A 16,808-nucleotide genomic window follows, 5' to 3' on the forward strand; every position below is an offset into this window, starting at 1 on the left:
ACCAAGAAAACTCTCCAAACCAAATTATAGTTTAGAAAGCCGACATTGGTTTATTACAGCTGAGTGCATGGGGGATATCTCCTCCTATCATGCACACCTGAGAACAAAAGCTTGCTCCTTATATACATAATTCCAAGAAAAAGACTCACCCATTTAAAAAAAAACTTATACATAGCACATTATGTAATGCATTACATAATGTCTCTACGCATGCGTACTAAATTGGGGAAGGGGTCTTGGGTGGTCTCTGGGGGTCGCTGGTGGTCCCAATCCCCCTTAAATCGTGCTTGTGCGCAAGCGTGGTTGAGGCCTTCTTGTTTACAAGTACATGTGTTCCCAAGAAGAAGATATCGTTTTGGACTTATCTCTCCTCTGACACAAGAGTTTATGAATCAAGTTAATTTAGACATCACAAAGTTGTTCTTTACAGTTTTGTTTTGTCTTTTGGCCTTATGTAATTAGCAGAGACCTTTGTTTTTCTAGGACTAAGCGTAAACAGCATGAATCTTTGTTTACTAGAACCTTGTTATCAATCCCATAAACAAACTCTATCTACAAAACATGTAGTTTACTTCAGAAACTATTATTATTCTAGCTAAAAGGAAGATTATTGACAGGAAAGTTTGTTCTGTACAAAGGTAACACAGAGCAGGCCTTTAGAGCCCACTCTAAGGCCTACTCTTGCTAAACCATTGCTAACTCTGAGGCCTACTCTTGCTAAACTGTTGCTAAATTGAACCGTCTGGTATCAATTCCCCCCTTTGGAAGTAGTTAGATTTATTATCTCACTACTTCCATATACTTTTCTCAATGATTCTCTTAACACAACCTATGCAGATCCCTATAATAACTATAATAACAACTACATAAACTATTCCCTCTAATAATGCGGCTAACCATCCTTTTAGAGATAATCCACCTAATTATTGCAGGATTTTGTTGAGCCAGCTATTTTCTGCTGCATCCCTGGTTGCCCTGCTGTCTTCTGCTACTTTCTGCTAAGATGGGTGGACTCTTCGATGGGTTAAAAACTGGCTGGATGGCTGAGCCCAGAAAGTGGTGGTGAATGGGGCAAAGTCCAACTGGCGGCCGGTCACTAGCGGTGTTCCCCAGGGCTCAGTTCTGGGGCCGGTGCTGTTCAATATCTTTATAGATGATCTAGACATAGGGATTGAGTGCACCCTCAGCAAATTTGCAGATGACACCAAGCTGGGTGGGAGTGTCGATCTGCTGGAGGGTAGGAAGGCCCTCCAGAGGGATCTGGACAGGTTAGATAGATGGGCCGAGACCAACGGCATGAGGTTCAACAAGAACAAGTGCCGGGTCTTACACTTCGGCCACAACAACCCCATGCAGCGCTACAGGCTGGGGGAAGAGTGGTTAGAAAGCGGCCCGGCGGAAAGAGACCTGGGGGTGCTGATCGACAGCTGGCTAAACATGAGCCAGCAGTGTGCCCAGGTGGCCAAGAAGGCCAATGGCATCCTGGCCTCTATTAGGAATAGTGTAGCCAGCCGGTCTAGGGAAGTGATCGTCCCTCTGTACTCGGCACTGGTGAGGCCGCACCTTGACTACTGTGTTCAGTTCTGGGCCCCACACTTCAAGAAAGATGTTGAGGTGTTGGAGCGAGTCCAGAGGAGGGCGACCAAGCTGGTGAAGGGTCTGGAGGGTATGACCTACGAGGAACGGCTGAGGGAGCTAGGGTTCTTTAGCCTGGAGAAGAGGAGGCTCAGAGGTGACCTTATTGCAGTCTACAACTACCTGAAGGGAGGTTGTAGTGAAGTGGGAGTCGGCCTCTTCTCCCGGGCAACTAGCGATAGGACAAGAGGACACAGCCTCAAGCTTCTCCAGGGAAGGTTCAGGTTGGACATTAGGAAGAATTTCTTTTCAGAAAGGGTTATTAGACATTGGAATGGGCTGCCCAGGGAGGTGGTGGAGTCACCATCTCTGGATGTGTTTAAGAAAAGACTGGACATGGCACTTAGTGCCATGATCTAGTTGACAGGGTGGTGTCAGGGCAACGGTTGGACTCGATGATCCCTGAGGTCTCTTCCAACCTGGTTGATTCTGTGATTGATTCTGTGATTCTTCATTTTATCCAATTGCTCTTGCAGGTTATCAGTAATGTTTGTGATGTGGATGCAGCAGTGCTCTTTGTCTAACTTAAGATATCCACACACTCCTTGTTCTTTGACTAATAGCAAGTCTAAGGCCAGTCTATTTTGCAGAGTCATTTTAGTATTGGCTTGGATCTGTTTATTAACAATCTGAAATCCCTTTTGAGTGGCTCTTGATAAAGATTCTACTTGCCACGTTAGATTTTCTATTAGCATCCGATTTTCTAAAGCCATCAGTCCTGGTAAAAGGAAACTTTGAAATCCCCATTCAAGTTGTGTTGCTGAGGAGGGCCCAATCCAAGTATCAGGGTCTCTTTCTGTTTTAGCATCTCTTTTAATTCGTCCCCAGTATGGGGCTTTGATTGGACTCTCTTTCCATGTAGGACATAAGGTCAATAATCCTAGAGTCACTTGCCTAGTTACTGTACTTAATCGTAGTCGAGTAGTCCAATATCCATTTGACACGACCCATGTTGCATAACCTGGGAATGGAATTTCCTGTTTACAATTTTCACTTGAAAAATTTTGTCTTTTGCAATTTTCCATCATCATTAAAGTAGAATTTAGGATCGATATTTTACTATGATTTAAGACATTGAGGCACCTCCAATCAGCTCTGCTAATATTACGAATAGTCTTCATACCCCAATTAAAACACCAATCTACTTTCCCTATGTATTTCCAATGTCCTCCCAAAAGTGTGGACCAGGTTTTGGGTTTTTGTCTAAGGTGAGTACATTCTGGAGCGGTGGTCACGTTAGGTATCACATTTTCAGTAACACAAAGTGACAGTAACCCTATAGCTTGTCCACCGGAGGCTGCTAAGGCAGTTTGTAAAAACTGAGTGTTTAAGGGATGTGATCCTCCGGGACACTGTTTCTCTGAACCCCTTCCAAATACTGTCCGGTTATCTCCTGGTCTCCAGTGAACAGCATCTTGCAAAACATCACTACCTCTTTGTCTACACTTATTCTCTTTATCTAGGTAATAGGAAGCGTTAGCCTGTTTAAAGGCTTCTGTGATGTTATCATAAGCTTCCAACAAGGATGAATTCATTGGTATGATACCCCAGGGGATAGGCTGACTGGCTGAATGAGGAATTGGGATGCATGCTGTTACGCTAGTAAGATTGCGCATTCTACCAAACCCTTGTATCAGAGTTAGAATTAAGTTCTCATTTATGTCTGTATTGGCCTCTCCACCTGTATCAATTTCTGCATTTCCAAACATTACTGCAAGGGAGATAACACAGAACCTTGTGCTGCCCGGGTTAATCTTAAACGTAAAGGTCCTTCTTGTTTTACAATCCATTCTGATTCTGGTGCTGAAACTGGTTTGATCCTGCTGTGATGTATCCACGGAGTGATTCCTTCGAGCTTGAGAGCCGTGTAGGTGGTGAGCAGAATCTGGAAAGGTCCTTTCCACTTCTCTTTTAGCGGTTCATCTGACCATGTCTTCAGGTACACCCAGTCCCCAGGTTGGTACTGATGCACAGGCACGTCCAGGGATAACGGTGCGCACACAGTGATGTACCTGTGGAGAGAGGACAAAACCTTTCCTAGAGAGACAACATATTCTTTCAGATACTGTTTCCCCATGATCTCGGGATCAACTCCTGTTTCTGTTACTTGATAGGGTCTACCATAAATGATTTCAAAAGGACTAAGCTTTTCCTTAGTCCTAGGCTGAATGCGTATTCATAGCAAAGCTAAAGGTAAAGCATCTGGCCACTTTATCCGAGCCTCTTGGCAAATTTTACTTATCTGTCTTTTTAGGCTTTGATTCATTCTTTCTACTTTTCCACTTGATTGAGGCCTCCATGGGGTATGAAGATTCCATTTTACCCCTAACGCTTTAGCCAGATTTTGAACAGCTTCCGCTACAAAGTGTGGGCCCCTGTCTGAAGATAGTCCCAAAGGTACCCCAAATCTTGGTATTATTTCTTTAAGCAAAATTTTTGCTACTTCTTTTGCCTTGTTGGTGCGACAGGGGAAAGCTTCCGGCCAGCCTGAAAAAGTATCTATCATTACTAAAAGATACCGATACCCATTTTGCCGCGGTAATTCAGAGAAATCTACTTGCCAATAGTCTCCTGGGTTGTTTCCTTTTTTTGTCACCCCTAATACAGGTTTTCGGGGTAGGTGAGGATTGTTCTTCAAGCATAACTCACATTTCTTCACTATGCTTTTGACTATTCCAGCCATTTTTACACTTAGCACTTGTGTCTTCAGTGCCTTTACCATTGCTTCAATTCCCCAGTGAGTTTCTTGATGTTGTCTGTTAGCTAATTCACACATAATTTCCTGTGTAACTGTTACTTGTTGTGAGGGAGTCACCCACCACCCTTCTTCATTTTTGTTTGCTTTCAGTACATTAGCCAATTGATCATCTTCTGGTGTGTATTGCGGACTCTTAGGTCCCAAATTTCGGACCTTTTCTTGTAAGAGTAGCAATACTTGACTTTCGGCTGCTTCTTTTGCAGCTTTGTCTGCTATTCGGTTTCCCACGTGCACCGGACTGTCTCCAAATTGATGTGCTTTACAATGCATGATTGACACTAGTCTGGGCAGATGAATTGCTTGTAATAATTGCTGGATTGTTGGCCCATATTTGACTGGGGATCCTTGAGAGGTTAACAGTCCCCTCTCTTTCCAAATAGCCCCATGAGCATGGACTACTCCAAAAGCAAATTTTGAGTCTGTCCATATATTGACAGTTTTGTCTTTTGACAATTCTAATGCTCTCAGAAGGGCTATGAGCTCTGCTTTCTGAGCTGATGTGTTAGATGTTAGAGCCTTAGCTTCAATTATTTCCTCAGTGGTTACCACTGCGTATCCTGCTTTCCGTGTTCCATTCCACATAAAGCTACTACCATCCACAAACAAGTCCCAGTCTGCATTGTCCATTGGCAAGTCTTTCAAATCTGCTCTGCTGGAGTATGTCTGTTCCATCGTCTGCAAGCAATTATGTGTTAATTCTGTCCTACCAGGATCTGTAGTCAGAAAGGTTGCTGGATTCAGGATGCTGGTTACTTTCAGCTCCACATCATCTTGTTCCAGAAGAATGGCTTGATATTTCAGCATCCGGCTCGGTGATAGCCAGTGTCCTCCTTTTTGTTCCAGAACAGTTGTAACTGCATGGGGCACAAACACAGTTAGCTTTTGCCCGAGCGTCAATTTTCGGGCCTCTTGGATCAGTAGTACTGTAGCTGCCACTGCTCGGAGGCATGCTGGCCATTCCTTACTGACATTGTCTAATTGTTTTGAAAAGTATCCCACAGGTCTTTTCCATGATCCTAGTTTCTGGGCCAACACTCCTAGAGCAATATGCAGTCTTTCATGTACAAATAGTTCAAATGGTTTTTCTAAGTTCCGGAGGCCCAGAGCTAGAGCACTCATTAAAGTCTGTTTTAGTTTTGCAAATGCATCTCTGCATTGCTGAGTCCAAACAAGGAGGTTTCCCTCTCCTTGTACAGCTTCGTATAAGGGTTTGGCAACGAGTCCAGAGTTCATTATCCAGAGGCAGCACCATCCGGCCATCCCTAGAAATGCTCTAAGCTCCCGCTTTGATTTGGGTTCCGGAATTTGGCAGATAGCCTCTTTCCTTTCGGTTCCCAGATTACGTTGACCCTGGGAAATTGTGAATCCCAAGTACATTACTTCTTGCTGGGTTATCTGTGCCTTTCTCCGGGAGACCTTCTACCCTGCCAGTCACAGAAAGTTTAGAAGATCTATTGTTATCTGTATGGAATCCTCCCTGTTACTTGCTGCTACCAGTATGTCATCCACATACTGCAGTAAGGTGATGCAGCGGGCAGCAAGGAAGGCACAGACTCTGAGATCGAGGATGCAAGGGCCTGAAGCCGAAAGGCCTAAGGCTTTTTATTGTTATGCTACTACCCTATTTAACTGCTACAATGCAGGAGCCAGACTAGGCAGTTCAAGATAACATCAACATTCACACGCTAAGCACTCATCACCCATTCTGGCAAGAGCCACAGTGTCCTGGGCTCAAAACATCAACAACCATTCCCTGTTTTCAGCTCTGTGTTCAGAACTGACCTTCAACACATGTTTACTTCTTTCATGCCTCAAAAAGCCCTGTGAACTGGTCTCGGCTCCTTTATCTTAGAAGCAAGCAAAAACTATTCTCAGTGCAGTGTTCCCAAGCAAATCTTATGCTCCCCAAGTAAAGCACAGCTGTTTGCAGGCCGAGGGTCTTCCACAAGGTGATGTTTTCGTGCATCCTCTGCCAGTTCTCTAATTCTTTGGCCAATTGATTTCCAAAGATTGTAGGACTATTTTTAAATCCTTGCGGCAACACTGTCCAGCACAGGTGAGTTTTTCTATCAGTCGTGGGACTTTCCCATTCGAAAGCAAACAGTTCCTGACTCTCGGCTGCCAGTGGGTGGCAAAAGAACGCATCTTTTAGGTCTAATACGGTAAACCATTTATCTGTTTCCTTCAGAGTGGTTAAAAGAGTGTACGGGTTTGCCACTACCGTGTGGACATCCTGCACGATTTGATTTATAGCTCTTAAGTCCTGAACCAATCTATATTCTTCTGAATGAGGTTTCTTAACTGGCAGTATCGGAGTGTTGTATTCTGACTGGCATTCTCTTAGTAACCCAAAATTTAGGAATCGTTCTATTAGTGGTTCTAGTCCTTTTCTTGCTTCCAGCTTAATTGGATACTGCTTTCATCTTACCGGTCGGGCGTCTGGTTTCAGCTGGATGATTACCGGCTCTGCCGCTCGGGATCGTCCCGGTGTTCCTGAGGCCCATACGAAAGGTGCTACAGCATTTCAAGAACATCACAAAGTTGTTCTTTACAGTTTTGTTTTGTCTTTTGGCCTTACATAATTAGCAGAGACCTTTGTTTTTCTAGGACTAAGCGTAAACAGCATGAATCTTTGTTTACTAGAACCTTGTTATCAATCCCATAAACAAGTCACTTACTGCCACCTTAGCCCGAGAGGCTTTTAAAACCCTCCCAGAAGATGGGAAAGTAATTCCTGCCTATACAAAAATAAGGCAAGGTCCATCTGAGCCTTATATGACATTTTTAGAAAGATTGCGTGAAGCATTGGAAAGGGCATCTCTGACCGATGTAGCTCGAGAGGCGTTGCTAATGTCGTTGGCAGTCGACAATGCTAATCCTACTTGTAAGCACATCTTACAGACATTACCCAAAATTTCTAGCCTGGTAGAAATGATGGATGCGCGTGCACGCGTAGGAACAGCAGAAGAAACAGCAGGATACATGGCGTCAGCCTTTGCGGCTGCGGTGAAACCTCTAGTACGATCAGGAAGAGGCGATCAGGGACCAAAATGTTACAACTGCGGCAAACTGGGACACCTTAAGGCTCAACGCCGAGTAAAAAGTAACGGGTTTGCAGGGACCTGCAATCGCTGCCGAAAATACGGTCACCGTGCAGATGAATGCCGATCTAAGTTCACTAAGCAGGGAATTCGGCTGGGAAACGGGGGCGGGGGCGAGCGCAAGGAGACCCAGCGCAATGACACAAAATAGGTCTTCAACCCGGGCTGCCTGGATGGCGTCGCCGCCGCCACAAGAGGGAGTGCTGGGGTGGACATTGCCACAGCAGTAGAGGTGACTCTGATAGACCCGCAAGTACAATGTATACCCACCGATATGAAAGGCCCACTGGGTCACGGGTTGAGTGCCTTACTTATCAGGCGATCCTCTACGACCCGAAAAGGTCTTTTCGTCTTACCCGGTGTAATCGATGCCGATTTTACGGGGGTCATATCTATTATGGTATGGACCCCCCTGCCACCAATTCATATACCCAAAGGAGAAAAAATTGGACAACTGGTCCCCTTTAAGTCAGCTGTGCCCACAGCCGGGAATCAGATAAGAGGGGTTGGGAGTTTTGGATCAACAGGCCAGGCTGACATTTATCTGGCAATGGATATCAGTAAGGCGAAACCAACAGAACGGGTAACACTAAAAGAACCTGGTGGGAAAACTTGCGTGGTCATTATGTTGATTGATACTGGAGCGGACGTTACCATAAGCAGTCAAGAAGCGTGGCCTCATTCACGGCCATTGGAGATCCCCCCTACGCCCATTATGGGAGTCGGGGGAATACAGACCACTAAAATCAGTAAAAATGTGATTTGTTGCAAATTGAAGGATGGGAGTACCTGTGCAGTAAGACCATATGTGATGCCTGTCCCCATTTGTTTACTGGGGAGGGATGCATTAAGTCAATTAGGGGCACGTTTGGTAACTAACAGCGAGGGTTTTTAAGAGGCGGCCATTGATGAAGGGCGACCAATCCTAAAACTAACCTGGAAAACGGAAAACCCATTTTGGGTTGATCAATGGCCGCTGTCTGCAGAAAAAATCGCCCACCTTGAAAGCTTGGTACAGGAGCAACTGGAAAAAGGTCATATTGAACCCACAACAAGTCCATGGAACACCCCAATATTTACTATTCCGAAAAAAAGTGGAAAATGGCATTTGTTACGTGACCTTCGAAAAATCAATGAGGTCATGGATGATATGGGAACCCTACAACCGGGGCTCCCATCCCCCAATATGATCCCTAAAGATTGCGACATTTTAATCATTGACTTAAAAGATTGTTTCTTCGCCATCCCTTTACACCCTGATGTCTATCAGAAATTTGCTTTTTCGGTGCCATCAGTGAACAAAGCTGCACCTATGAAACGATATCATTGGGTTGTGTTACCAGAGGGAATGAAAAATTCACCGACGATGTGTCAAATGTATGTGGCCTGGGCACTTGCTCCTGTATGAAGGAATTTTCCAAATTTGATCATATACCATTATATGGATGACATTCTAATAGCAGGGAAACAATTGGATAAAAAACAACTGATTAATACACTGCAGACTGAACTAGCAAAAGGTGGATTGCAAATAGCCCCAGAAAAGGTACAACAGGAGGAAAATTGGAAGTACCTTGGGTGGGAAATTACCAAAACAACTGTTAGACCCCAAAAACTAGAAATTCGAGTGAACATCAGTACTTTAAATGATGTACAAAAACTGTTGTGAGACCTCAATTGGGTGCGAACCCTGTGTGGTCTCACCAATGCTGAATTGGCACCTTTGATGCAATTGCTAAAGAGAGGAGGCGGTGCAGATGCCCCCCGCACATTGACACAGGAAGCGGAGCAGGCATTGAAACACCTGAGTACCAAAATAGCTATGGCATACACTCACCGCTGGGACCCAGATTACAGTCTTGGACTATTGGTTATCAATCACGATCGCCACCCCCTGGCATTAATTATGCAGTGGGTGACTGACAAGGATCCTCTACATGTGCTGGAATGGATCTTTTTGCCAATGCAACCAAAACGTACCATCACTACGAAAGTAGAGGCCATAGCGCAACTTGTAATGAAAGGAAGGCAGAGGGTTGTAGAGATAGCAGGCGTCGAACCAGCTTTTTTGGTTATTCCACTGGTTGCGGAGTATCTACAATGGGCGTTACAAAATTCCATACCATTATAAGTTGCGTTATTGGATTATAGGGGCGAGTTGAAGGTACATCTACCCCCTCACAAATACTTCTCTGTGCTGCAATTGGGTCAATGGGAGGAATTACCAAAAAGGTCAGAACATCCGGTCAGTGGTGTCACCGTTTTTACAGATGCTGGAGGCAAAGCTCAAAAAGCAGCACTAACATGGTTAGACAATGGGAAGTGGCATGATGTAATTTTATCTGACATTCAAGGGTCTACACAACAATTAGAATTGCGAGTGTGGTGGAGGTCTTCCGGCGATGGAACACAGCACCTGTTAATGTGGTATGTGACTCTTTATATGTCGTAGGGATTGTCCAGAGGATGGAGCGTGCTCTGCTCAAAGAGATAGCTAATGAACAACTATACCAACTTTTTCATGAATTATGGCTCTTGCTGGCAGAGCGACTGCATCCATATTTCATCACACATATCCGTAGTCACACAGGACTCCTGGAAGGCTTAGCTGAAGGCAATGCTCGGGCAGACAAACTTGTCGCACCTGCCTGGGCTGCGCCTTCAATTGATCGCTTCGCTCAAGCACAACGGTCCCATGCCTTTTTCCATCAATCTGCTAAGGTATTGCGGCGTCAGTTTGGGCTACGTGGTGCAGATGCACATGGGATAGTCCAGTCCTGTCCAGACTGTCAACATCTTGGGGGTGGTTTAGCACCTGGTGTCAACCCCCGCGGTACTGGACCATTGGAGATATGGCAAATGGATGTAACACACATCCCCGAATTTGGACGGCTGAAATATGTCCACGTGAGTGTTGACTGTTTCTCCCTTGCTACCTGGGCTACAGCACAAACAGGCGAATCCAGCAAACACGTTCAACGACACAGGCGTTCTGCTATTGCAGCCCTGGGCATTCCACAGACGATTAAAACAGACAATGGCCCAGGCTATGTGGCACGCGCCACACAGGACTTTTTCCAACTGTGGGGTATAACACATGTAACGGGCGTCCCACATTCACCAACGGGACAAGCTATTGTGGAGCGCATGAATCAAACTCTGAAACACCTTTTACAAAAACAAAAAGGGGGAGAGCCAGGGCTATCTCCTCCTGACAGGTTGTGTAAAGCGCTTTATGTACTAAACTTTTTACGCTTGCCACAGGACTACTCTGTACCTCCAGCAGTAAAACATGGTGCAGGGTTAAAGGGAGGTATGGAGGCTTTTCAGAAAGAACAGGAACAAGCCAAAGTGATGGCAAAAAATGGGGTGACTGGTGTGTGGGAAGGTCCAATGAAATTAATAACGTTGGGTCGAGGGTATGCATGTGTCGTTACAGATACAGGAGCCAAATGGGTACCAGCTAAGTGGGTGAAGCCGTGGCTACAAAAACAACCCGAACTACAGGAGCCAACTCAGGATCTGCCTCGGAACACTGACCTCTCGAGAGATCCAGTGCCCTGACTGCGGGAAGTGTGACAAAAGGTTTGCGTGGGAGGTATAGAAAAGGGAGCAAAAGGCGCAGTCATGATGAAGCAAGGGGTTGTTTTTTCTGTGTTAAGCCTGCTTTGGATCCTGGACCTGACAAAAGGTCATCAACCAATAGTCCTTCCACCGACACCATGGAAGGGGAGTCACAACGTTTGGGTGACTCTGATGCGGAGCTTGAACCAGACGCAGTTTTGTGCCTCCTTAGCTCAACCTGAACAACCCTTTCATACATTTCTAGTGGGGGTCCCCTTAAACAGATCTGAAAGTAAGGAGATAGTGGCAAGGTTGAATGTGCTGAAACAGAGCCTCTGTGAGAATGCAATGAAATGTGGCGAACATTGGGATTTATGGGACGATAGCTTGCCTGTCAGTCCCTTAGAGCCCCAAGAACTTGACATCCTAGGAAATTTAGGGGCGGAATCCTGTGTGTTTTTCAATTACACAGAGGGATCGAACATTTATCAGAACGACATAAAGAGATTACAAAATGTCACACCCAGTAATCCATTGTGGCAAAATGAATCGATCTGGTGTGCAAAAGTAGGGCGCAGTCGAACAGAGCCAGCACCAGATTTGGCCACGCCTAGAAAATTACGAAAGGTTTATTCCTAATTTGTGGGGATAGGGCTTGGCCAGGGCTGCCCAGTAAAAAACTGGGAGGTCCGTGTACCATAGGTAAATTAAGCTTACTAATGCCTACACGAAAGGTCATATTAAACCACACTAACCTACACAAGATTAAAAGAAGTGTCACTACCTCGGGGAAAGAATGCAAAGACGAGGTAGAACTATGGTCTAGGACCAAAGTAGTTCTTTCTTCTATTTTTGCCCCGGGTGTCGCTGCTGCACAAGGACTAACACAATTGCGAAATTTATCTTGCTGGGTTGCAAAAAGAGCTGATCAAACTTCTAGAATTTTAGGAACATTAGCCAATGATGTAGATAGTATCCGACATGCTACCTTACAAAATAGAGCTGCTATAGACTTTTTATTATTAGCACATGGTCATGGATGTCAGGATTTTGATGGGATGTGTTGCATGGATCTGAACGATCACTCCAAGTCAATTCATAAGCAGATCAAAGAGCTCATGGATACCACACAGAAAATACGGGAACAGCATGGGTTTCTGGATGACTGGTTGGGTAATCTGGGAATTGGAGGGTGGCTGGTCGGATTGATTAAAATGCTATTAATGGGATTGTTCGTGATTTGTATTATCATGCTTGTATTACCGTGTTTATTCTCCTCCTTGCAAAGGGCCCTGCAGCGGATGATAAACACAGCCTCAAGAAAAGAAAGGGGGAATTGTGGAGGGGTTTCTGGAGGAGAATGGTCATGTAATGAGCCAGAAGTATGAGAGCATGGAGTGAGGGCCTAGCTGCGTGACAAGAGTCATGCAGTTAGTGTCAACAAGCCGACCTTGGAGAGAAGAGATGAGAAAAAACAGCAGTTGAGCAAACAAGAATTGAGGGAGTAGCCGAGGGGAGCCAAACACGGAGGATCAGAAACAAGAACTGATGGAGCCAATCAAGAAAGGACCAGTGGCAGAGCAGTGACCAATCAACACATCAAAGAAGAGTGTGCTTGAAGTGTGGACAGTAATATTAACCAATAGCAATGCACATGCTTACAGCCAGGGAAAGTACAAATGTATAAAAAGAACAGCCTATGCTTAATAAAGTGTCTTCAGTTTGATTCACATTGGATTGTGTGGAGTCGTGTTTCTTCTCCTCAAGCAACTATCATAGAAAGAAGCAGACCATTAGTCCTGGGTCACCCAACACCCATGTATGTCCCGCATGAAGTAGAACTGATATTTAAACAACATGCTACACAAGCATTATCCCCACAAAGAGCACATCGTTACGAATTAATGATTTTAAATGCAGATAATATTATTTTAAAAAGATGTAATGTTTTGAATCCGGCAACTTTACTGCCTGTTCCCTCTGATGGTGAGCTGCATCATGATTGTGCTCAGATAGTGTTTCACTCCAGCTGCCTACAGGAAGTTCTGCAAGATCAACCCCTAGAAAACTCTGACCTAACCCTTTTCACCGATGAATATTCATACTACATGAATGGAAAATGACACATGGACTATGCAGTGGTGAGAAACTTAGAGATACTTGAAGCAGCACCTCTACGACCCTCAGTGGGTGCCCAAGGGGCTGAATTAACTACATTAGCAAGAACAGTCTGATGGGGACTTGATCAGCGGGTAACTATTTATACTGACTCTAAGTATGCTCTTAGTGTGTCATGCAATGGCTATTCTATAGAAAGAATGAGAATTCCTTACCTTGGTGGAAAAGAATATTACTAATGAAACTAAAATCTGAATGCTCTTGGAAGCTATTAAGCTTCTGTCATGCTTTAAAGCTGGGCTAGCTATTAAACTGATGGCAGATGCTCTCTATTAACCCTCCTCCCCCCCCAAGAAGGGGAAAGAAAAGAGAAAAGGGAGAGAGACTTACAGGTTAGAAAGTTAAAACAGTTTTAATAAACTATAATAATGAAAAAGGGTATAATAATAATAATGAAAATAACTGAATATACACAAATATATACAAAACCAAGATCAAGCTCCATGGATGATGGTCATGTCATCACCGGCACTGCAGGGCAGGCTCTGGGAAGGCCCAGGCTGGGCCTAGCGACGGTCGAGAGCTGGATTCAGGAATGCATGGATTGGGTTCAAGGGCAGGAGGAAAACGGACAGAGTCCTCTTTGGATGCCGGCCATAGCAGAAGAGAGCGAGACCCTTGTGATCCCCCTGCTTTATCCTGAGAATGACGTGTATGAGATGGAATACATCGTTGGTCAATTTTGGGTCACCTGCCCTGTCCGCTCCTCCCTGGAGGTGCAATCCTTCTACGTCTCTTCACTTGTAATTAGTGAGGAATTTAGCAGTGACCTTGGTTTCTCCAGGAATAAGTATAAGCAAGAGCCTTTCTGCATACCGTTCCTACCGGTGCCTCAGTGATAACTATAAACTTTAAGTGTTATCAGTCCTAGAAGCAGACGCTGTCTGCAAAACATGCAGTTAGTTTCAGAAAGTGCAGTTACTTAGAAGAGACTTAGCTGAAAGTAAAAATCACTGAAAGGAAAATTGGCCTGGTTTAGGCCAAATCAGGACATCTTTCAAGGGAAATTGCTGTAATACGCTGTCCAGCTCATACCAAAGGCTCCAACGAAACTGAAAGAAATAATAAAATTACTTGAACTTGTAGTCAGATGGGTTTAAAATGGCCTGAAGTTTTAGGAATAGTACTATGGGATATTAAGATATTGAAAATACCCCTCGCCAACCTCTAGGGTTGTCATCATCAGGAATAGTGTTTGGCAGACACAACTATATCTGGGACCTTTATTCCCGCTAGGACCAGCCTCTTAGATGGAGATGAACGGGTTACCAAATTTGTATTGGGAATAACATCCAGATGAATTACACACATCTGTAGTGCTCAGCCTATTTAGCTCTGATTGTATAGCCTTTATATTAATTATGTGTGGGAACCCCTTGAATCCATTTTTGTAATATTTTGTGTATATATTTACATTCATCAAGAACTAAAACAATTGTGCCACTCTTAATAAGATTTTACTTCCTGTAGTTGTTACGCTCTTATTGTTCTGTTGCTTTTCTCAATGTGTTCAGACTTGTTTAAGAAACATAATACTTAGGAGCATACAAGGATATAGATGCACCCTTCTTGATGACCCTTTATAAGGCAGGTATGCCTATAAAAACAAAGGGAGGACTGTTGTAGAATAATTTTAGTTAATTGAATTCTTTTAACTGTATTCTGTTGTCTGAATAGTCTTGCTTAGCATTCGTAGCTAAAGTTGCTGAAGCCCTGGTCCACAACTGTTGCGTACTTTTGAACCTATCTTGAACTGTTGCTTGGATACGTGAAGGAAGGCCCTGAGACCGGTGTGAACTGGAAGATAAGGAGGCTATAGCTGTCAGAAGTAACTGTAACTCAGCAGAAGCTGTAACTCTTGCAGATAAGATGTTTCACATCTCTCTTGGAAGATCAAGAATCCAATAAGAAACAAAAGGACCCCAGACTGTTAATTACCATTGGACGAAGAGACGTGTGCAGGGCGCGTGAACAGCATGTGAAGAGCGGGTGCATAGGTTGTAAGGGTATAAATGCCCAGGGATTTCTTTGTTCTGAGTCTTTCCCCAGAGGCACACAGCTCAAGCTGTCCTTATGGCCGCACTATTCAATTAAATTGTTTATTTTCCTGGAAATTGGCATCTGAGACTCTGCTTCGGGAAACCTAGGGTGAAGAAATTTCTTTAACAATTACAAAGTAAACTCTGTAGTTGTACAAAATCGGATTAAACTGTCCACTTGTGTAAAACAAAAATAAACCCTGCCTTGCTTTTAAAATGCAGAACCTGTTTAAATAAGATATGGGCATGACATTTGGACTGCCTTTAAATTGACATATCCTATTATTTTAGTAACTAACCATTAATTTTAAGTTGCTGTTAATTTGGTAAATATTTTCACTGTAGACTTCTGAAAGCTTTTATAGTAAGAAGTTATCAACAAAAGCAGGCACATTAGTGTAAAAAATGTTGCTGTTGATTTTTTTCTTTTCCTCTTGAATGTGTAGGTTTATTTTTAATGTGCATCTTAAACAACCAATGGAGGTGTTAACTCACTTCATTTTTAACAGAACTCAGTTCTTCAAGAAATAGTGTAAATGTAAGTATCCTCATAACAGCTCTATTAAACATTACAAGAATGTCTTTGCTGTTTTAAAAATTGTCTCCAAGAGGTAAGGAAGTTGCCTTATACTTTTTCCTTATCATAAATGGGGTCATTTTGTACTGCTAAAGTTGAAGCCTGATGATTCACTTGAACTAAAATTAGCTAAGGAGAAATAACAACAGGAGTAACCAACCCTTAGGCGTTTCTTGTTCAGTCTTTTAAAAACTCAGTCTTGATATTTCACGGGCAGACAAAAAAAACCTCATCAGGCCCAAATGTATGAATGGGTTTACTTAGTATCCCTGGCCATCCAAAGCACTTTATGCTCATGATGATTATCTACCAGGTGTGTCATGCAGTGCAGACTCTCAGTGCTAAAGGAAAAGGATGCACAGGGTGGTTGTTTATGAACAGATTTATCTGGATCAACCCCAGGAGGTGGCAGCACAGGGAGGAAAGGAGCTTCTCTCCCAGATATAGTGCTGAGATTGGAGAGGAGCCCAGTGCTGGCCTTCCCTGTCAGAGGGTGTCATAACCATGCCATCTGTGTTACAAAAGCTGTCTCTGAGCTGTGTGGCAGGGGCATCCGGTCCCAGTGGCTGGTTATCTGTGCAGGTAGTGAGGAGGGCTGGAGGAAGAAGAGTGCCACACAGACAGGCTCCCCAACCCATCTTTTTTTCCTTGTTTCCATACCCTAGGCGCTGTTGGCACAGGCTTCCTTGGGTAGATGACCTTGCAGATGTGTGGAGGGGTGGCTGTTCACAGGGCAAGGGGTAGCAGTATGGATAAGATGTGTTGAGCTCAGTGTCCATGGGTGAATAGCCAGGCAGCTCAATGGAGGGATTATCCCCACTGTGCACCTCCATGCTGGCCTTGTCCAACACATGGAAGATGCCCATGTTGATGCAGGACACCTCCTGGAAAGAGTAGTCCCTGGGAGAGAGTATGGACTCATCTTTGGAGAAGATGGCGCCCTGGCTCTGATGCTG

This window comes from Nyctibius grandis, chromosome W (genome assembly GCF_013368605.1).
Source record: "Nyctibius grandis isolate bNycGra1 chromosome W, bNycGra1.pri, whole genome shotgun sequence".
NCBI lineage: Eukaryota > Metazoa > Chordata > Aves > Nyctibiiformes > Nyctibiidae > Nyctibius > Nyctibius grandis.